Source organism: Colossoma macropomum, unplaced genomic scaffold (genome assembly GCF_904425465.1).
Source record: "Colossoma macropomum unplaced genomic scaffold, Colossoma_macropomum, whole genome shotgun sequence".
Lineage (NCBI taxonomy): Eukaryota > Metazoa > Chordata > Actinopteri > Characiformes > Serrasalmidae > Colossoma > Colossoma macropomum.
Window position 1 is genome coordinate 14,696,095 of NW_023494787.1, and position 24,576 is coordinate 14,720,670.

Consider the following 24,576-nt stretch of genomic DNA (forward strand, 5'->3'; position numbering starts at 1 on the left):
TTGAAGATAACTGGAAGGTTTAGATTAATGCAAATATTTTGAAAAAATCACTGGTGTAACAAACCTTCTGCTAATTTGTTTTTTTTTTACAGTCAGTCTTTGTATTGCTTGTACTGGACTGAAAAAAGTAAACGCCCATCACCAGTGAGAATTGAGTAATTATTACCTGTATGACCCTCATTCCTCTCTCACAGTTGATGGATTCTTCCCTCTTGACACAGGAAGAGCATCCCAGCCCAGCTGAGATTAGCCGCCTCCCCCTTTCCCAGCCTCCCCTGCTGCCACATTCCTGACCCTGCAGGCGGCCTTCCCTTTCCACTCTCCACATCCGCTTCATAGCCCACTTCCTCTGACACAACACACACTGCCTGCTGCTGCTGCTGTGTGTGTGTGCATGTTTATGTGTCCTTTTTCAGTCGCCGAGAATGATGAATCACTAAAACCTTGGTCAGTTGTTACTTTAATGGCCAGATAAGCTTTGACCCTGGATGAAAATAGTTCTGGCAGCAAAAAAAAACAGAAATAGACAGTCTAATGAATGAGCAGCCTGTACAATACCAGGCTGGCGTTGATCGGCTGGACACAATAAACTGAAAATAATTCAATCCCACACATTCTGTTTCGGAGAGAAGTTATGTCTTTTCCTCAGACTAATTAAGATTTTATCATTATTATTTCTTCCAAGTGAGTTTCCTGATTTTTCAGCTCTTGCAGGTAAAGAAAACAAAAGCACAAAGGCTGTTACTACTGAGGGGCTGATTACTGTAATGGTACATAGAATAACACAACAGAGCAATGATCAACTTCAAAAGCTTATATCAGTATGAAAAGCTTTGGCCAGTTAGACATCTTTGAAGTATTTAGCTACTGCTTAAAAATGTAAGTCCATCCATCCATCATCTAAACGGCTTATCCTTCTGGGTCGCGGTGGGGTGCTGGAGCCTATCCCAGCTGTCATTGGGCGGAAGGCAGGATACACCCTGAACGGGTCGCCAGTCCATCGCAGGGCAGACAGACATGCACATTCACACACACACCTAGGGGCAATTTAGCAACTGCATGTTTTTGGACTGTGGGAGGAAACCGGAGTACCCGGAGGAAACCCACGCAGACATGGGGACAACATACAAACTCCACACAGAAATGACCCTGGTCACCCGGCCGGGAATCGAACCCAAGCCCTTCTTGCTGTGAGGCGACAGCGCTACCCACTGCGCCACTGTGCCGCCCATGTCAGTAAGTCAATAAACTCTATTTGGCCTATTTAACCATTTGTACAACTTGAATTACAAAGGCCAGGGTATTTTTTCTATTTTCCTCTTGCCAATCAGCTGAGTCCCTTTGCATTTGAACTTACAGTATTTATTTTAAATGTTCAATCAAATTCATATCACTATCAAATGAAACTGCCCATAACACTGTCCTTTTTTGAGGACCAGTACTACCGACATGCTGCCAAGCAAAGAAAGTTTTTCATTTACTTGTTAAAACATATACTCTTTGCTTTGATATACTTGAGAATGTTTATAGACGTTGATACTTTTTATTTGACACAGTATTCATACTTTCATTTAAGTATGATTTATCTATACTTTCTCACCTCTATGCATGCCGTATGGTGTTCTATAACATTTTCCACTCTCTCTTTCCTCCGGTTTGAAAATACAGCTCTTCATGGCCAGGCATCCAGTTCTGAGCTGTGTCCATATTGCCTTGCCACCTTGCCATCTTTCGAACTGGTGTTTTTATCTGTCTCATGATCTACATTGAAATTCAAGGGCTTTAAAAGACAGACTTTAAATTTTAAGGGTCATCAAATTTACTTTCTTTGTTTTAAGAAGCATTTCAACCCCATTTCTACTACTATTTTACATTAATCATTGTCCTAATCTTGATTATGACATTTATTCATGTCTTGTTTTTCTTAACAATTTTTTAACATTCCATTGTTTATTATGCCTAGTTTGACCCTTTGGACCATCAATAGTAGTCCAGGCTGAAGCCCAGCTGCACAACCCTTTATGTTTCTATGATAAAATCTGTAATTGTAGCCCTATTTTTCAAATACAGCATTGGTTTATAAAGCGATTCCTTCAGTAGGCTGTGCTGGTTAGTGCTCATGAGAGACCTATGGATAAATCAAAGAGCATCAAACTAACAAAAGCAACAGAAATGTGGAAAGCTCCAGTTTCACTCAAGACTCTCCACAGTAACATGAATCCATGAGCTGTGTGATTGAGAGTTAGAGGGAGAGCGAGTTGGAACCATTGATCATGTATATCATATGTACACTCATTGGCTGGAACATGCAGCCACTGTTGCTCTCACTGGATATTGGTGATGAAAATCAGAAACAGCATTCACTCTATGGAAAGGTTATAAACTCTGCATTTATATGATGAATAATGTTATTGAATTATTGAAGGTGACATACATTCTCAAGAGGCTTATTATGTTGACTTACATAACTATAGTGATATGCACTGCATTAAAAAAAATAAAAAAAACATTTTCAAATTTCGACAAATAAGACAAATGTGATTAGTTGTGATTATTTTACACTACATATTTTATTTTCAAGGGTGCGATATAAATGAACATTGATTTACATACTTCGTATCAAACCATATCTGTTGTTCTGTTCTGTAGCTCTTCTTTGGCATAACATGATGTTCCCTAATAGCTGCTGAAGACTGCCGACCCCACCTCGTCTGAGCATGACAGATTTATGAACGAATGCATCAGTAACTAAAAAGCTATTTGGAGGGCAAACGTACTTCCTGTCAGGATGTGCATCATTCCTGCTGGACTCACAGCTGGGATCAGGGGTCTTTTAGCTCTTATGTCAGGAACTGTGAGTGTCCAGAATTCACATCAATCTGAAAGTGTTCTATGCTAACACTGAATCAGATTCCAGTCATCTGCATTCTGGTTCAGTTTCCGGAAAGTCAGTGCAGATTGACTTAGCACCATCTATATTTGACTCCCAGGAAAATATAGTTTATGAGATTTTATAAGAGTGTGTATGTATAGCCTGAAGCACATCAGGAATTCCGAGGGGTAGTTTACGCATTCCTTTGTCAGATGTCAAGGACCATACTAGAAACAGAAGAATTCTTTTTCCTGGAAGTTTTTAGAGGCTGTTGGAAAAGTGCCAAGTAACAGGCAGGGGAATGTGGCCAAGAGAATGGTGCCGAGGAGCGTCCAGCCAGAGACGTGAATGGACTTCTGTGCTGGTCATTCTTTTCTTTGTTGTTATGTGGCTGAAAAGGCAAAGAAATCACTGTACCAATTTATTAAAAGCTGTGCACCACCCCCCCTACCCCCCACCCCGACACACAGACAGAAGCCACCAGAAATCTCCAATGTGCTGCCCATTGGTCTAATTCTGATTATTCTGGTTATTTCAATTGGGAGTTTGATCTGATGCTGTTTACATGTACATAGTTTACTGTACATGGACGTACATATAAGCATGTGCATTTTGTGTGTATATGTATCAAGTGTTTTAAGTAGCTAATATAGGTACCATGTGAGGGTCCGTAATGGTGTCTTGGTAGACTAATGGTAGAGTTCCACAGAGCTCAAGTTTTCAGTAAAACACAATATGCGTCCAAATCCTCAATTTCTTCTGAAATTCAGGTTGTTAATCAGGGGAATAACTAGACCCAATTTACTTGGGCACATGCCGCAGTTGTCATGTCCCACTACAATGACAGGCAACAAAAAACTGTATCATGTAAGCCATAAAGTTTCCTGTTTAAACCTTGCTTGGTGGGCAAATTACACAACACATAATGACCATGCCAATCACTACAGACGCTACATTTCCCACAGTGCCCCAGTATCTTTCCATTGAATGCTTTCAATTCCTGTAGACTTCTGAACTTTTATGTCATTCTGTAGTCAGTGTCAGGACCACATTACACTCTCAGAAAAAAAAAGGTACTAAACTGTCACTGGGGCAGTACCCCTCTTGTCACTGGGCTGGTACCCTCAAGGGTACATCTCAGTACCTTTAGTCAGGGAACATGATTGTACCATAATCCACTGAAATTATATTTTCTATGTTGTATTGACTCACACCCCGTCTCGTCTCCAGGCTTTTATTTTGTTGTTCTGTTTTAAAACATTAGATTATGAAAAGTTACAAATGCATACTTTTCACCTGGGAAAACTTACTTCAAGTATGCAATTGGACCTTAAAACCACTGTTGGACCTTTGAGGTACATTTACATTGTTTGTACCTTGATGAACGGAAAATGCATCTGCACAGAACCTTTACACTGACCTTTGTCAGTTCAATGCACAGAATGCACATAGCATTATTCATGTTATTGTTGTCTAATGACCTCGTAATTCAGAGGATCCAGTTTGTCCGTATGGCAAATGTACCAGTTTTGGAACATTTGGTTCCACTTTATATTGTGTCTCTAAAAACTGTGTAGTTATACATTAACAATGCATGCAACAACAATGTAACGAGTGCTGATGTGTTCATTGTTATAGATGGATTTCAGTAGTTCAGCTTATTAAATACATATACATACACATTTCAGTTTCTACTCATGTAATTACACAAGTGTATCCTGAAAGTTGTAATAACCTATTTTCTCTTATGTGATTACACATATGTAGCAGGGTGAGAGTAAGTATATTTGTATGAACTGCTGTTCTTCTCACAAGACTTTTCTGATTGTAACAGGTGTGTAATTTCTTATAGTATGAGAGCACTTACTCTACTTATGCACAAGAAATTCCAACTTTTCGAATAATCTGTAGTAGTATGTTTGTGCTATTACATGGTAACCTAACCAAAGTTCTGGCTTTAAACCATGATTTGTTATTGTTCACAATAGAGATTAGACAATACACAATACAGACTAGACAATACAGATTAGACTATTACACAATAGAGATTAGATATAAGCAACAGCAGATGTCCATTTATCTTCAAAACACTTATTTTTATGTAGCTACTATGAAATTGCAGGTGTGATTTGATCAGAATACCATTTTACAACAATATATATTACAGTAACTACGTAAAAGTTACACTTTAAAATAAGTGGACAGTTCCTGTGTCCTGTGGGTGTTGTGTAGGTACAGTGAAATTACAGAGATGCCTTTGGGGTAGTGTAATGCAACACATTTGCAACACCTAATCTAGGTAATAACAGACCTCCAGTTATAATCAGAAAGGATTTGTACTACACATGTGTAATTACACAAGAGAAATTGTGCTCTTAAGATACACTTGTGTAAGTACATGAGTAAAAGCTTAAGTTGATATGTATGTATTTGTATAAGTTCTGCTACTGTCCATCAACAGTGAATGCATCACCAGTAATTACATTGTTGTAGCATGTATCATTAATGTGCCACTAAACAGTTTTTAGAGCAACAATGTGAAGTGGGACCAAACATATTTGTTCACTACAGGGCATTATATTGGTTGTTTTCAAAACTCCATTAATTTTTCCCATAGAGAAAACCAGGTTAGACCCAGAGTTCCTAATATGGTCATGATGGCAACAACAGAATAATGACAGGGCTTCAGAAGTCTATAGTCCGGCTGTATGGCAACTGTTCTCAATATGGAGCTAATTGTAGGTGGACGATGATGTGCAGACATATTTAACAGCATGGGTATAAAAACATTTGTCTGTTTTGACAGCAAATCAACCATGAACCATGAATTTAATGTATCAGTAATAATGGATTTCATTAAAAACATTAAAGACTTTGCTCTTTTGAGAAAGCTTTACACTAGATGTTCAAACATTGCTTTGAGGCTTTGGTTACAGTCAGTCATCAGGTCAGCACTGATGTTGGTATTTTAGGTCTGGATTACAAACTTTTTTTCTTGTATCAAATTCATTTCAAAGGTGATCATCACTTCATCACTCCAGCTCATCCTGAAGGTGTTCAGTGGAAATTTATCATATTTATGCATTGCAAAAGTGTTCATTTGAAGTTCATTACTCCAACTCATCTCAAATAAGTTCAGTAAAGGTTCAGCACTCCAACTCATCCCAAATCTGTTTAGTGGAAATTCATCACTCCAGCTAAATCCCAGAGGAGTGCAGTGGAACTTCACACTCCAACTAATCCCCAGAAAGTTTATTAACCACTTAAATGTGCATGGGCCCCACTGGTGGGCCCAAAATTTTAATAGACACTTCTATAAAATAAGAATAGATCAGCCAGTTTGGATTAAAGTTCCTGAATAATAAGCCTATGTATGTAATTAGCCTGGGATTTTAAGGGGTTAAATGTTCATCACTCCATCTCATCCCACAGATGTTCAGTGCAGCTTTATCTCTCCAAAGAGCAAGTTTTCACCAGCCACATTTGGTATCCCAGAGGTATTGAGTGGAAATTCATCACTCAAAATCTTCCCAAAGGAGTAAAGTGGACCTTCATCATATCAACCCATCCCTAGTTCAGTGGAAATTCATTACTCCAGCTCGTCCCAAAAGAGTTTAGTGGAACTGCATCAAAGAGCACTGGCTTTTCACTGGCTACATTTGTTCATCACTCCAACTCACTTCAAAGGTGTTCAATGCAGAAAGCATGTTTTTTGTGCTGCGCATGGTCATCTGAGGTTTTTGCATGTCTGCTCCAAAGTCCCCTATACTTTACTATGGAGATTACATGGCTTCATTTAACACCTGTTAAGCAATGAATGCACCTTAAAGTAGCCGAATCTTCTCATTAGAAAGGACATCTGGATGTTTTTGAACATGTTCTGTATCTCTGATTGCATGTGTGTAGCAGAGAAATGGCGTGTCTTTGGTCACATTCTTCTGGACAATGTTTACAGAGCTTTATCAAAATCTGTTAGAGAACAAAAGAAGAAAGTAAGCAGGACGTCCTGCATATCAATCATCGCTCTGCCCATCTCTCTGGCTTCTTCATGTCAAAGGAAATGACAATCAACTACAGCACGTTTCTTCAACAACAAATTCCTTTGGGCTGAGCTCACTGTCAACAAGTAGATGTGTCAATCACTAATGACAAACTGTAAGAGGCCAGTGGAGAGAGAAGTGCAAATAATCACCAGTGTGGAGGCTCAAGACAGCAGGCTGGACTGGAAACAAACACACTCTGTAATTGCACGTACACTTACTTGTGTTTATCTTTTGTGAGAGGCTACTTGTTTGTGACCAGAAAGAAACTTCACAAGACAAATTCATGCATGCATTTCAACAGCTGATGAAAAATTAGAATGACTATCAGCTTATTTTGTTATTATTGGTAGATATACACAGATACAGTACTGTGCAGTCAGTGACCACCCTTTATGTATTTCATTTCTAGTCAAGATGGCCATTAAGCACAAGTTTTTTGTATTCCTGAGGAGATTAGATATGAGATAATATACTTGCATAAGGAAACTGGAAAGCCAAAAAAGAAATTAAAACATAAAGAGAAAATGGGACTCCTAAAAAAGAGCACAAGACCTGGTACACTGTAAACCCTCATTTTGTTTTAACTCACAATTAAATAAATTAAGTCAGTTGTACATAAAACTCAGTATATCTCAGTATATATTGCTCAAATTTTAACTTAAACAATTTTAAGTTAATGGAACGTTTTTGATGATTTTGTACACCCAAATGACATTTTTGAGTTTAATTAACTTTTTGCTATTTAGTCTGTTGCTATGGCAACTTTGAAACCCCATATTCAAAAACTGACGACATTTCTGTTGGTTTTAATTGTTTCTTTCTCAGTAAAGTTGCTGAACAAATAAGTGAAACTAAGTAAAACTAAGTAAGCTGTGAAATATAATTACATGTTTGTTTTGTTAACATGATCTTATTAGATTAAACGTATATTTCTTTCCCATTGGCTCCTGAGTGTTTCTTTCCCTTTGTTTTACTCACCGTCAGTGTGCTTTCGTTCCACCCAGGTTGCCTTTCCTCAGGCGAATGTTTTGTATATATGCTTTACTCAGCTGGTTTACATTGTGTTGTTGGCTAAGAGTGAAGGTTATCATTCTCTTTGCTGATGAATGGGCATTTGTGTTGGTCAGTGACCATGTTCACAGTAAAGGTTAACCCTTCGGTGTTTGGCAAAGTGGTTAATGAAACATATAGTTAAATTGCAATTTCAAAACGTTAAATTAAAATAATTAGAATTTACGAGTTGCGCAAATGTGTGTTTATGTTAGCCTAACTCAAAAATTATAGTTATTCTAACTCAAGTTTTCATTACACATTACTTAATTTTCTTAAGGCAACCGGTTTCCTCAAATTTTTTAAGTAAATTCAACTTATCCGGGCTCACAGTATAGACACCAAAACTGCCCCCATCAGATAAACAGCACGTTAAGCTTTTATCGTAGAGAGAGAGGAGAAAATCAAGCTGCTTCAGATCTGAACAAATCCACCATTGTTTCTGTCCATCCTTTCACTGTTTCGAAGACAACTCAGCACTGTGGGTCTGAAAGGATGCGTAGCTGTTAAGAAGCCTTTACTGAGAAAATGAAACAGACAAAAAAGAGCATTTACAAATAATACAAAGGACCTGCTGGTGTTCTCAGAACAGTGGACTGACCATCCCAGAGTCCAGACCTCAGTATCACTGAATGTGTTTGAGATGTCTCAGATCATGAGAAGCGGAAAATGCAACCAACTTCTGACACAGAACTTTGGAGGTGTGGAACAAAATTAAGGCAGATTTCTTCAAAAAAAGTAAGCAAATTTATTGACAAGAGAGGAAGTTGCAATAAAGATGTGTGTGCTACTTTTTTTCCTGACACTAAAAAATAGGTTAGTTAATTGACCAGTAATGTTCTTTGCCTTTTATTTGCCTTCTTTGCCTGTTTTTGTGGTTGTGTAGTTTGTGAACGCATCCCGATGTTCCCCTACTTCGTAAGTGCGATGGCTACTTGGCAAATCAAGCAGATGCATTTGGGGTTTGACATTGTAAAAATTAGCCCTCCCCCCGCTCTGCATGGAAATAAGTTTTCAGTTTCTTTCTGCTGGGTCTTGCACTCATCTTCTGAAAGAGTCAGTGTAGGTTACAAAAGGAAAACACAAACATCACGCTACACAAACTGGCTATTGATAAATGAAAACTTTATAGAGAGACAAATTCACAGCAGTGCTTTAGGCAGGCTATGGTGTAACTATGGCAACAAGCAGTAAATTAAGGAGACAGTGGCCATATTTCACATCAGTCACGCTGACCTGCCCACTATTGTTAAAATTTGATAGCCTGTTTGAATGAGGCATGATCTACCAACGTGCAATCGATCGCGATCGACGTATTGGGCACCCCTCTACTAGATACAAGATAGACACTAAAGGCATTCTCTGAAGTGGTCTTTGGTCAGATGAGGGACAATACCTGCCCCCTTTGGCAGGAAGAGTATCTGTGTAAGCTCAGGAGCTCTGTGGGATGTCCCGTAGTGCAGAGGGTGGGGATGGAGAGAGATGCTGGATGAGACAGCGATGTGTGTTTGATCTGGCTGAGGCTGCTGTAGATGAAAAGGCAGTGATGATGGGTTCTGGCCTTAGAGCCGAGCTGAGGCTCCTGCTGGGCTGGAATTCCCCCTCACTGTACTGTAGAGCTCCCACTGAGCTGAATCGCTTTACTCTACAGCGAGGTGAACTAGGAGTCATACACAAGGCAAGGCAAGGCAAATACTTTTTAAAACGGGTAATATAGGTGTCGCAAAACTTTTTTCCTTCAATAAATGGAATGACCCTCATTTCCTTCTGTTCTACTTGCCTTATGTTATATTTTGTTTGAGTATCTGAAACCATTTATGTTATGCATGTGATAAGCATGCAAAATAGAGGATATCACAGTACTGTAAGCTACAAGAGACAATATCAGTTCATGATAAGAAGCCCTTTGTCTGCCAGACGAGGACAAGATTAAGGTTGTGGACCACTGGTTGAGAGAGGACAGTGAGGAGAAGTGAAGAGAGGACAGAAACGGTGCCTGTATCAGTAGAGCCTGAGGTCAGTGCTGGAGGAACAGATGCAACTTCACCTAGTTTGACCTTGACTTCAGCAGCAGATGCTTAGTGACACGTTTACTACACACACACACATACACACACACACACACACCTACACACGCACACACACACATGCACGCACACACACACTGATCACCTTTAGAGTAAGACACATTTGTGTACTAGCTCCATCATTCATTCCCTTCCCCCCTTACGTCTGTCATTCTGTTTATCCATCCCAATGTATATTCTCACTATCACATCTGTCACCCATCCATCCCCAACTTGTCTATTCCTTTCCCATCCAATCTCTCCATACTGTGCTCCCTGCCCCTTATCCACCCCTTGTTAGTGTGCCATTGTTTATGTGTGTGTCTTTGAATACTTGTTTTTGGACATGTCCAAGGCTCAAACATCTAGACCAGAGAAATGTTCAGACCTTTTAAATCAAGGCTAATACAGGATGAACAGAACTGTGTACAGTGCTTTTCACAAAAACTAATGCTGCATTTAAGTTTTTGGAAGTCATGGATGCCAAACATGTCGTTGTTGAATTCCAGATGAATTCAGCATTATACACCAAAAAAGTAAAGTGCGTCCTCCTGCCTTTTTCACCTTAAATAAACAATGTGCTCTGCCAAAGCCCTCCTTTGATAATCAGCCATTTTTGTCAGTAATGCTGTCACCATGCCAACATTGGCATGGCTTCATGCCACCATCTGTCATGTAGCTCAATGAGGTTTTAATGCCAACATGTGAACGCAGCATAAATGTTTCATTCTTTAAAAGTTGGTAACAGTATCTGCTGGGCAGATATTTACAGTGATAGAAGACCAGATTCCTGTCTTGACTTATATACCCCAAAGTGATGGAAAGGTGAATGTTTAAAAATGAGTAACACTTTACTGAGGCCACTGAGGTTAAGTTTAGTTTTAGGCTTAGAAAAAAAAGTATTACATATAGATACTTACATATTTATTAACCAGTGGGAAAATAATGCTAAGGGTCTTCTTTCAGAGAAGACAAAATGACTGAAATGAGCTAAAAACAGTAGCAGATCAAAACTGTGAAAACAAAACCAAAATGTAATGGCATTGTATTCTAAGTATTTTTGGATCACTTCTATTGGTCAATTCATCATGAAATGTTCACACATATTATTATAACATATATGTATTTACATGTAAATATACTACATATATATGGACACACGATTACATTTAGGCATTTATATGTATACAATATTTCAGGAAGATATTAATATTACATAGATACTTACAAATGCACTATATGGACAAAAGTATTGGGACACCTATTCATTACACCTACAGGAGCTTTTATGACGTCCCATTCGAAATCCATAGGCATTAATATGGAGTTGGTCCCCCCTTTGCAGCAATAACAGCTTCTGGGAAGCTTTCTACATGATTTTGGAGTGTGTCTGTGAAAATGTTTGTCCATTCATCCAGATGAGCATTTGTGAGGTCAGTCACTGATATTGGACAAGAGGGCCTGGCTCGCAATCTCTGTTCTAGTTCATACCAAAGGTGTTTGATGGGGTTGAGGTCAGGTCTTTATGGACCCTGCTTTGTGCACTGGGGCTCAGTCATGCTGGAACAGAAAAGGTTCTTCCCCAAGTTTAGCATAGAATTGTCCAAAGCATTAAGATTTCCCTTCACTGGAACTAAGGGTCCTAGGCCAACTCCTGAAAAACAACCCCATAGCATGATCCCTCCTCCACCAAACTTTACAGTGGGCACAGTGCAGTCAGGCAGGTACTGTTCTGCTGGCATTCACCAAACCCAGACTCATCTATCAGACTGCCAGATAGAGAAGCATGATTTGTCACTCCGCAGAATACATCTCCACTGCTCCAGAGTCCAGTGGCGGCATCTTTTACACACAATAATTAGGAGGTGTGTCCCAGTACTTTTGTCTACGTAGTGTATCTAATACATGGCACATGTGCATAATGCCCCATCATGACAGTGTGTGATAAACCTTTCTTTGTCTTTTTGTGCTGCTGAAGAACAGACAGTAACACTATAGATAAATCTTATGCACGACGACAAGGAGGTGTGCGCGGGAGAGAGTGAGACAGAGAGAGAGAGCTTTATGAGTGCTCTGCTGAGAGCTGGCTGCAGATGTGATTACTCGGAGAAAAGGCGCGGAGGCCCTGGAGTGATGGATGCTATGGGATCATTATCATCATTATCTACATCTGCATCCTCTGACAGCCACATTTATTTAACACTCTCTAAAGTCTCCCCAGTGAGGCCTCTGTATCAATTAACATTAACTACTGCATGTCCGCTGAAGCTAACTCCAGCTAACGTCAGTGCTTTAGCTGCAGAGTAGCTGTAGAACTGTGCGTTAGCCTTTGGGTTTTACCAAAGACGTCATAGGCATGTATGCCCAGTCCACACCTGATTTGGCAACTTCTCTGGGCAGATATTTCCAGCAATAGAAGACCAGACTTGAGTCTTGACAGAGACCTATATACCCCAAACTAATGGAAAGGTGAATGTTTAAAAAAATGAGTAACGCTTTACTTTAATCCAGCTAGATAATACTGATGTAAACACACCTTAAACATGTCAAAGCAGATGTCATATGCTGTCATGAGTTGCTATGACAGATTATGACCAGTAATAAAACAGTGTCATGTTACTATTACAATTAATTGACATGACAGATGTCATAATGTTTGATTTCATGATGGATCGAGTACACAATACAAATTAGCATGTGACATAAACTGTCAAACATTGTCATGACCAGAAGGAAACCCTCAGGCACTAATGATCAGAAAACCTGATGTTTACTAGGAGCTAAAAAAAAATACATCTTTAATTTTTTGTTTTAATTTAACATAATTATGCTTGTTTTAAACTAGTAGTATTACAGAACTACTCCTGTTTCATTGTTAAGTTTCTGATAGACACAAAAGGGTAACATTCTTGAAACACCTAGTGGAAAATTGGCCAATCAGCAATTGTTTTTCTCTGTTTACTAGACATAGTTAAGTGAGCTTTCCTATTGGTGAAAGCTTTAATAGCATAATCAATAGCAGAAGCATCAGCATAATCAGTGGGTTGTTAGACATGGAAAATAGCAGCAGCTCTAAGTTAGAGTCACTCTGAAATCGCCACAAGGAAAAATATCGCTGATGTCAGAACAAAACCTCGTATCTCCATTTTTATCATTTTTCGGTTCTTGATATAACTTTAAAGTATGCATTGTCCTACACTTTGTGTGTAAATTGCATAATGATTGGACAAACAGAAATTACCCAAAATTATTGTTATATATTTAGTCTGGTTCCATTGACTTACATTAAAAGTAGAGTACGGTTTTTCCTTCTCCTGTAAATTTCTCATTTTGGAGATATGAGGTTTTGTTCCAACAACAGGGATATGTTAATATGTCTGCCACAAGCTTCAAGTAAAACATGGAACGTATTTTAAAAGCTTCAGTCTGTGTTCAATCTAGAACTGCCAAAAATTGTTAATGCGAATTAGATAAGCACTAGCAAACTACAATAATTCCATAGGGACACTAGCAGAAATTAACATAATTGCAGATGTGTTTTTTTTCCTCATGCTTTGACCAGATTTTTACATTTATGGCTCCAATTGAAGTCCGAGCTCCAATAGTCACAGCTCGCCACTGATCATGACATTACCAGTAGTGGTAACATGACACTATAAGCATTTTACTGATGAACAGAATCTGTCACAATATCTACCATGACATATTTATAGCATGGTTATGTCAGTGTTATGTAGCAGGGTAAATAAAGTGCTATCCAAAAAAGTATTTAAAAAAAGGGGTGAAATTTGACAAAACCACATAATTTGAGGTCTTTCACTCAATTAACACACAAAAAAGTATTTTTCTGAAAGGCAAGCTAACATTTAAAAGATGTATTTGAAATCATTGACAAAATCTGACAAAAAATGCATAATAATTTGGCTCACACAGCAAAGATAGAGGTATTTTTTTTTGCATATCTCCACATAACGGGGCTTTTTTTCTCCCTTTATTGATGAACAGTATTCCCATATTACAACCACCATGTGAGCAATGAGTTATTCCATTCAAAGCAGTGAACTATTTGATAATCTCTCTGGTTTTTGCAGATCTGATGACGATCATAGCTGGAGCTGATTTTCTCTGTGGTGTGAATGTACGTGTTTAACACAGATGGTTCTCAGACACAGAGCGAGAGAGGTGGTAAAATGAGGAGTATTGAGTAACACTCAGGTACCATATGGGCGAGCGCTGACAGCTGCCACAGGCCTGGAGTCATTCGGGCTGTTCGTGAAGCCTCCGCCTGGATGGAATTAAGACAAATGACGGGTTTCTGGTCCCTCACTCTTAATCACTCTTACAAAAATGCTTTATTGCTACTCGTGTATCTGTGCGCCTTTTACATTTCCATTGATTTCTTACAAAGTGCCTGTCACTCGGTGTGAGCTGTGTGAAAAGGTTGCGTACTTAAGCATATGTTGGCAGTAGATCTCTAAATTTTGTGAATGGATACTTAAACAGTTCAGGTTCATAGCGAAAAATCACTGTTGCTAGTTTCTTTGAGGACAGTTGCCACTTTGAGACCTATACAAAAAAAAATCCACTGATTAATATATTAATATAATATATTAATATACGTCTTCTTTATTTACAGGATTTCTCAGTGCTGTTGTTGCATTTGTCTTATTGAACATGGACTATCAAAGCTGGAAATCATGAAAAGTTTGTTTTATTTGTGTTACAAGCTACTTTTTGCACCTTCAAACCACCAAATAAAAGTCTCACACCAACCTATTTTCTTGCATTCTGAATGAGCTCATGCACAAGTCACAGTGCATCCAACCTTTTTCTCAATTTCTCTAAATTAGTAGGTGATAACACAGGTTTGCTGTCCAAAAATTTGCTTCTTAAGTTCTGTACTGGAGCTAAAAGGCTAATGTTGCTAGCAAGCATCCCACCAATTAGCGTAATGCAAACTAAAGGCCTAAAACTTTGCACACTGGCATCAAAGTAGACAGAGGTGTTAGGGAATTTCAAAACAAAGGTATGCTACATAGCTAATTACAGTAGTACTAATAATCTCGAAGTCTGCATTTTGTCCACACGTTTGTCCATTTTTATAGGTAACAGTGTATCATACAGTGTTAGAAACGACATAAAAAAGTCTATTCGAGATTACATAACAACAACGTTTGGGCTGAGGAGAAAATGTGTCAGTTTGATTTGCTGCCAATCTACTGCTTTAAGGATGTATCATAAAACAGTGCTTTGATGCTGATGCACATCAGCTGATGCTTTCAGTTGCTCAGGACATCAGTAAGTCGTAAACACAGATCAGCACAAGGTTAATAACTTTTACTGCCCTGTGCGATGTGTCCTTCAGTCAGAGTAGTTGTAAAAACGCAAGTAAAGGTTAAAAAGAAACCTGCAATCATTCAAAGTCATGCCTTGGAAAATGAAAATACTTCACTGGTCTGCTGAGACGATACTGTAGTGGAGAAGTGGAGAAAAACTTAGACGGTCAAGGTCAAGTCACATATAGATGTGTATATGTACGTTATCAGACTGGATTATTGGAAACACTTCATTTTGATGGCCTATTTGGGGTAAATGCTCACCTATAGGGCACCTTAGGTTACATACCCCTTTGTACTCTTTTGCTTGCAGTAATGGCCTCTACTCTTCTGGGAAGGCTTTACACTAGCTGTTGAAACATTGTTGTGAATATTTGATTGCATTCAGCTACTAGATCATTAGTGAGGTCAGGTCAGGATGGAGCTCCATCTCTCCAGAGAATGCGCTTCCACTGTTCCACACCCCTTTAAAGCCATTGCTTGGCACTGGGCATGGTAAACATAGGCTTATGTGCAGCTGCCCCAGAGCATCCTATTCAATTGGTCAGTGCTTTTCTATGGAAATTACACAGCTGCGTGTGCCTGTGTCAGCAATGGAGTACCTTATAGCTTAAAGTGGGTTATATAATTTAATAATGATTTAATAATAATGGCTGGATACATTTGGACATATAATGTAATATGTTATCTCCAAAAGATGCAAGGCATTTCTGCATTTAAGGTATGCTTTCATTCTATTCATGGTTTATGACAGGCACTATCATATTGTAACCATAATTAGTAGTAACAGTGTTGCATGTTGGTGGCTAGGGCTGGGTATCATTTAAAATGTTTAGATACTGACACCAATACCAATTCTTTCTTTTTAAGTTCAACTTAAACCAGAAATAAGTTTGCAGCGCTATAATTGGACATATCCAATGGTTTGTAGAAGTGCTGACATTAATATCATGTTTAAAGGAGAAGTTAGACAGCCAATTAGATTTCTGCACATGCATGCTCAATGAATTAAACAGACGTTTTTGATACTAAGTTGGTCAGTGCCATTAACATAATAAACTTCAATACCCAGCCCTACTGCTAACTGTATCTACAGAGAGCTTTTCTCTAAAGATCTCAAATTCAGCTAACTGTGCATGTCTGCGTGACTGAGATTCTTTAGGAAGTGAAAGTCCACACAGGCTAAACAGGGTCCATGACCCCTTTCAAGCCTCCAGGGAGGGGTCTGGTGTGGAAAAAGTAGGGGAGAAAGAAAAAATCAAGAGAAAGAAGAAAGAGGAGGAGAAGAGGGCAGATATGAAGTAAAGAAAGAGGAGGGAGAAGTGGGGGGGAAGGAATGAAAAAGAAGAGAGTAAGGCAGGGGGTCATAGAGGAACCCGGGAGAGAGGGGGAGGAGGTCAAAGAGAGAAAGAAAGAGCGAGAGCGAGAGTAAGAGAGTTGTTTGACATTCATACCCAATGAAGCTTCCCATGACGCCCAGCGGACCCATTGAGTGTCACTGCCTTCCCACAGGAAGTGACTGTGTGTGTGAATGTAAGCCGTCGTTTTCCTGTTGGCCTCTCTGTCCCTCCTCCTTATCCCCGCTGCCTTGTGGCCAGGCAACGTTCTCCAGAAAGCACATCCGCCTTACGAAAAGCATAAGTGGCACAAGTTTTCATGCCACTAAAGAGATTTCGCTCTCATATTTTAATATAAGCCAATATTTCATATGGGTCACGGCACCTCCTGTTATAACAGTTATATAATTGTGATCAGCAGAGGAGATTTGTGAATTATATTTAGAGGCCGGGCCTGGTCATATCCATGCCGCAGGGTTAGCATGGAGCTGGTCCCTGGGGAATTTGGATCAGGCGAGGGTTTGGTAGAGCATAAAATCAGGAAAGGGCCCCTGTTCTGCTGGGGATTTTTGGGTAATCCTGAGCAGACCTACTTGTTGGGCATGGGGCTATGGGTGGCATTACTCAAAGCGTCCAGCTTGGCAGGACCAACTCTAGACGGATTACATTGGGCAGCACTGTACCAACTTGGCCAGGCAGGACATCTCCAGGCTTGGGGCATTATTTTTGGTTGGTTGTTTGTTTTTTTATTTGTTTTTTTCTGAAGTCCTGAAAGAACCTTAAGATCACACTGTACCATTTTAGAAACTCTTAGAGATGTTGATGTGCTCAACCTCCACCTTATGTAAGTATAAAGTGCGTCCATGTCCTACTGCTATATAAAATGGTGACACATCATGCTAGCCTGAATTAGTGTGACATGGCAGCTCTATGATTGCACAAATTCCCACAATCCTCATTGATAAGGATTACGCTTGGTGAACCCATCTGGGAAAAGAGTTGATATAATCAGGACATAATTATATTGGTACAAATATTGCTCGCTGTGAGGACATTACGAAATAGTTTAGATTAGAAAGATGAGCTTTTGCGCTTAGTTATTACCAAAGACAATTACTTTCTAATAACGTTATTAATCATGGTCATAGCGCTACCATTAGAACATGGCCAGTTCAGCAAGGAGCCGCTCCTGTCTGCCATCTAAATGTCTTCTCTGGCAGAGTGGAGCCGTCCATATTATCTCGTAACTGGCTCGACACAAATCCCTGCTGTCCCCGCTGCTAACCCCCACCAGCTGCTGGGATGGAGACGTCAGCCCAATTGATTTGGCTTCGAGAGCCGGCGTCCTGATCCGCCTCTTCTCCACGCATTCCTCCGAGGGGAGTGGAGAGAAGGAGGAAGAGAGGGAGGGACAGTCTGAAACAGAGAGAGAGACTCTGAGCCTGAAGGAAATGGCCGCTCCATCCTGAGGCCAATATTTAGGGATTATTTAGGAGAAAAGGAAGTTAAATTTCCTCTCTGTTGTTCACCATGTCTAGAAACATCTCTCCCACATTTGCAGCTGTTTCTCAGCATCAGTGATGCACTTAGAATGACAACAACACTAAATATAGAATGAAGAATTAGAGATGTTAAATAGCTTGACCAAACATGCTAAGGTGGCTAAGAGCTACTGAATTTAGCAGCTGCCACTTAGCATAATGTTGTTTGTTTAATGCTTTTTTAATTAATGTCCTGAAAGAACCTTAAGATCACACTGTGCCATATTAGAAACTTTTGGAGATGTTGATGTGCTCAACCTCCACCTTATGTAAGAATAAAGTGCGTCCATGTCCTACTGCTTTATGAAATGGTGACAAGTCATGCTAGCCTGAATTAGTGTGACACGGCAGCTCTATGACTGCACAAATTTCCACAATCCTCATTGATAAGGATTATGCTTGGTGAACTCATCTGGGAAAAGAGTTGATATAATCAGAGCACAATTATCGCTGCTGTTGGAAGAAAACCTTGTTTTTCAGTTTTTGTCATAATTAGAAAACGCCTGTTGCCCTTTACATTGTGTGTAAAGATAAATGGACCAAAAGAAATGATCCAAAATGACTTGGAAAAAAATCTGGTTCCATTGACTTACATTAAAAGTAAAGTAGGTTTTTTCCTTCTCCTGTAAAGTTACCATTCTGGAGATATGATATTTTCTTCTGACAACAGCATTATATTGATACAAATATTGCTCACTGTGAGGACATTACGAAATAGTTTAGATTAGAAAGATGAGCTTTTGTGCTTTGTTATTACCAAAGACAATTACTTCCTCATAACATTATTAATCATGGTCATAGCACTACCTAGTAAAGGTAGTGGTTGTCATAACAGATGTCATACTGTTGGATGCCATGATGGCTAACGAGAGAAACTTAGAAACAAAAATTTACATGTGACAAAAACTGATGACATTAAACATGATAACATCTGTCAGGGCAATAACCAGCAGTGACAACATGACACTGTTAAGTGACTGAAGAAAATCTGTCGTTAGACAGATTTAAGACAACATATGACATCAGCCATGATGTTTATGGCACAGTTTTGTCAATGTTATTTCAATATTATTGCAACATTTTACTAAAGCCAGGAAATAACATCCTTTAACATGACCAATATAGGCTTACCAGCCATCTATTTAAGTAGTAGAGTGACTCTAATACATACCTTATGGTTTAGTTTTAATATTCTGGTGTTGGTCTATGTGTGTGGGCCACTGACAGAGCAAGAAAAGGAAACTGCATTAAAGTATTCACCTGGCAAATGTGCCACATTGTTGCTTCTAATGATGTCCCATAGAAAGAGAATAAAGACCACCCAGGACAGACCACATGTGCCAGGCAAATGGAGTGCACATACCTAGAAACAGTGGCTCACTTTACCCACCATCAGCCAATGACACAACTTCTGCCACCCCCAGGACAAAGTGTAATGACAACAACAGGGAAAGGTGAACTGTGAAAGCTAGTTAGAGAGAGGGATGGAGAAAACCTCCAAAAAGTGTGGTGGTGCATGAAAAGATGCATGATAAAAAACAGGAAGACACTTGAAGAAGACGCAGAGAAGTGCATGAAACCACACAATCTGATTGGACTTCAGAGATAGATTATGTCCAGTATTATAACATCCTACCATTACCATGAATTGTCATAATAGATGTCATAATGTTTGATGCCATGATGCCTAACTAGAGAAACTTAAGCTAAGTGACATAAGCTACAATGCCATCAAACATGATAATATCTGTCACAACGATTACCAGCAATGACAGCATGACACAGTTAAATTACTGAAGAATATCTGTCGTTAGGACTGAAGACAGCATATACATTAGCCATGACGTTTATAATACAGTTATGTCAATGCTATATATATATATTATTGCAAAATTTTACTAAAGCCTGGAAATAACATCCTTTAGCATGACAAATATAGGCTTATCAGCCATCTATTTAAGTAGTAGAGTGATCCTAATAGCCACATACCTTATGGTTTAGTTTTAATATTCTGTATTTCATAGTACAGAATAATTTATAGTAGTTACTGAATATTAAACCTTGAGATTAATAACTGTAGTGTAATCCAGTTTAAGTGGTTAAGGGATAAATTTGGATTTCAATTATGATGATTAATAGCGGATACGAAGGTAATTACAATTCTGTCACACACAGTGTGTGTGAGTGTGTGTAGGTGTCAGAGAGTGTATGGGGGGGGGTTGACGGTGTGTGGTGTGTATGACTGGTTCCTCTCAGGTTCTTATCTCTGGAAGTCTATCATTCACTGTGTCTCCTACTCAGGAAGGAGGGAGGGGCTGGAAGAGGAATACTGATCAGTCTTCCCACAAACGCGGCCAACTATCTCTCCAGGAATGTTCTGCTGTTTCTCTGTCACTTCCTTCTCTCTCTCTCTCTTTCTCTCTCGCTCTCATTCATTCTTCTATTGTCCCTTCCCCCCTCTTTCTTTATGTCCCCTATTACACTTCATTCTTTTTAGCTGTTTGTCTGTCTGATCTGTCAGTCTGTATTGTCTCTGTATCTTGGTGTTTATCTGACATCTCTCTCTCATTCTCTCTCTCTCTGCTTTCTCTCACACATACACATACTTTCTCTCTTACACTCTGTCTCTGTCTCTTACTCTTTGTTTATGTTTTTTCCTCTCTATTTTTCCATCTTTCTCTCTCAGTGTTTCTCTTACAGTCTGTTTCTCTCTCTCTTTCTGGTTAATTTCTGGTTGGTTGAACAGTGATATTTTTCACTCTCCCGTTCCTCAACTTTGACAGGACCGTTTTTTCACCCCATTGAGTCTCTTTCATGGATCCATTCCTGTTATTCCTCTGCTTGGTGCATGAGCACATCCCATCAGAATGCAAACACACTCACAATTATATTTGTGTCTTTGTGGGGTGTTTCCTTGTCCTTCTTTACAGTTGGGGTCTAAAACTTCCTTTCTAATTTAATAGAAAGATGTTCACTACAACATCTATAATGAGCATAACAGCTAGAATGAAAAGCAGAATCTTTGAATTTCCAACATCAATTTCAGGATAGATACTGTCTGATATGTCCTTCTTTTGTTTTAATGACAGCGCATGCTTGATCCGGCACAGACTCCACAAGTTTGTGCAAAGGCCTCTGATCAGTAGATCAAATCCACCTTAGAGTCGTCTGAACACGACTTCAATAGAGGAAATAATGACCTTTCGTACAAAGGCCTCAATATGATCAATGTCACAAATTTGCATGAGTGAAATTTCTAGAAATTCATTTTATTTGTTGCTTTTCTTTGCTTCAAATGTTTCAGAAACTCCAAAATGCTATTTTGTTTATTTCCACGTTTAACCATAATAAATAAATGAATTAATTAATTCATTAAAAATCCCACTCATTAAAAATAACCCTGACCCTAGACAACATGATGGTACAGTAACAACCCAGAAGTTGTTAGGGGGCCCCTTGTGGACGCAGAACCCTAAGCAGCTGCTTATGTCACATGTTAGCCTGAGTCGGCACGCCATGAAGCTTCCTTTATTGCTGGGTGCTGACTGCTTATGTTGCTTATTAGGTAAGAGCTAATTATCACTTTGCCTAAATAGAGTAGACATAAAGCGCATCTAAGATGTGGCTTATATTCCTGTGTATTTCGTGTGTTTGTTTGTTCAAACCAAATAATAGTATAATATCAGTTTTCAGCTAGATCACAGTCTTTATATATCAAATCAATGTAACTATAGCATTGAGACATCACCTAGAGAATAGCAGATTAAACGACAGCCACATTTTTGTATCAATCTTAAAAGGTTTCGGATGTCAAATGGTGAACACAGCGCCCCTTGAATCCATTTTTCAGTGTGACAAAAACATCTTTTATTCACTTTCAATAGTAGCTGTTGGTACTGATTTGGGCACAGTGCTCTCCACACAGCTAGACTGATGACGAGGCAGCGCTCTGGTGTGGAGTCATGATGCGTCTCACGGCACTCATCTCTGATTGGACACTGCTGTTCCCTGCCCGCCGGTTACCCACCCATGGCGTCTGACTGCATGGCTCCATACGAGCTGCCATTTAGCTCCTTGCTAAATGGATGTAGCGGCACATTGGTGTTCCACTTAATTGACCGATCCTGTTATTGACTTGTGTGACTGGCGTTGATGTGGGCTTTTATGCAGACTCAAATGGCTGACATTTTGCACACTGACCCCTTCGAGGACAGCTAGACTGACCCCCTCTCCCCCTATTTTCTCCCCCACTTTTTTGCTCGCAATCAACCCATTCTGCTGCTCAGACACTGGGAAAAAAAGAAAAAGAGAAAAAATGGAAAGCGTGCTCAACATGTAACGCTCCCTGAAGCCCCGAAGTCCCATCCATTAGAGCCATTCGATACGTGAGCCCCATATGCAATCCATGCTGGTTGTCATGGCATCCACATAGCAACCAGGCGCAGGCAGCAGTACCCTCCAGTTACCTTTTGTGCGAGGACGGGATGGGGGGGTTGGGGGGGAGGGGTTTAGAGCTCCAGATTAGGGGATGTGGGGTGGATGAAAAATGGGTCGCGCTGACAATAGGAGTGTACAAATGACTGACAGCTGTTTCAAAGCTTGTCTGCGTGTCATGCAAATAATGCAGGGGGGCTGTGGGGGGGGGCTTTGGTGGTTTCGTCTCCATATTGTGCGGGCAGGAAGCTGGCTGTGCTGTTGGATGTGAATGGGAGCAGTCACATGAAGAGAATGAGGCCAATGCGAATGCCATCGGTTCTGGGAAGGCACACATAGGCGCTTGACACTGTCAGGACCCCCATGATGCTTTTTTGCTTTTTTGGTCAACTTAACCTTTCAATTCAAGACTTATTACAATCATTTTGCAACAGTATTCAAATGTAATTGCACAATTATATGATTTATTGCACAGTTATGTACATGAATTACATTTACATTCTATTTACATTCTATAGCAAGTTCTTACATTTTTCAATGTCAATGACAATGATATTAAAATTATATGAAAAGTATAGCAAGAATGTGAAGGTTATTTTTTTTCTTTCCACAAAACAAGACTGTGCACACAACATTTCATCAAACTGCAGCTTCTTCATATCAAACAATCATGTAAAACACCAATAAGATAAAACAGTATTTAAACGCAATAAGACCACTTTATAAATGTTAAATTGCTGATTTATCCATGAAAATGAAAATCCAGTTGACAGTTTAGAAATCACATATCCATCAACATTACTGAAGAACAAAATATATAGTGCAAAAAATGAAGGACCACCAAAACAGGTGGAAATAGCATTCAGTGGTTACTAAGAAAAAGTGTTGAAGCTTATTATTCAGAATTGGCTTTAAGTTGTTTAGCAACGATTATGAAACTAAGATGTAAGTTATGTAGGAAATTAGAAATTTGAACTGAATTAAGGAATGATCCAAAGAAGGGCAGCCCAAAGTTTGCCTGTCAGAAAATTACCCTAACTGCACGAATGATAGAACATACTTGAGACTGTTTATAATTGTCTCTTAAAACTGTATTTTTAAATGATTTATTGGAAACTAAATGAAGTGTAATGTATTAAAACACTTTAAAAATATTGCTAAAAATGAAAAAAGAAAATAAAAAGAAAATTTTAAATCTACCTTCTTTATTTGTATATTCTTTCATCTTGTAGGCCCTCTGTCCACCACAAATATTGCACTTTGTGGCCCCCCAAGGCAAAAACGTTGGGATAAAGGAACAGTTCAATCGAACAAAGCTAATGTTGCTAACAATAAATGAAAAATAAACAGCCTAAGGTTGTACAAGCATTATGCAAATGACATCATGCTAATTGGTGGCTACTGTCTTCCAATCACAGCATCATTAGCATGTTTGTTGAAGCTATTTTTTAAAAAAAACATCCCCCATTCTGTTCCCCCAGCCAATCCGCAGCAGCCAGTCACAAACAGAGCAGCGCAGGGGCTCATGTTTTATTCATTAGAGGAGTTTCTTATTTTAGGATGTACATGAATCGACAGAGCCTTTTTCCCTGAGCTGGCAAAAAAAAAAGCTCTTAATATGTGAATGTGCACACACTCTTCTTTTCAGAGCAATATGTGCTGCTCTCCATCCCCTGTAGCCACATACACACACGTACCCTCTCACACACACACACATCCAGACACACACTGTACACTCAAATGTGCACACTTACACTGCATGCATACATATCAGAGACAGAGATCTCGGGTGGCATGTTGAATGACTTCCAGCCTGAGAAAAAAGCAGGAACAAAACTGGTTAGAATCACCGACCTTGCATGCAATGCAGTAACTGAATAAAACCTTTAGATTGTGA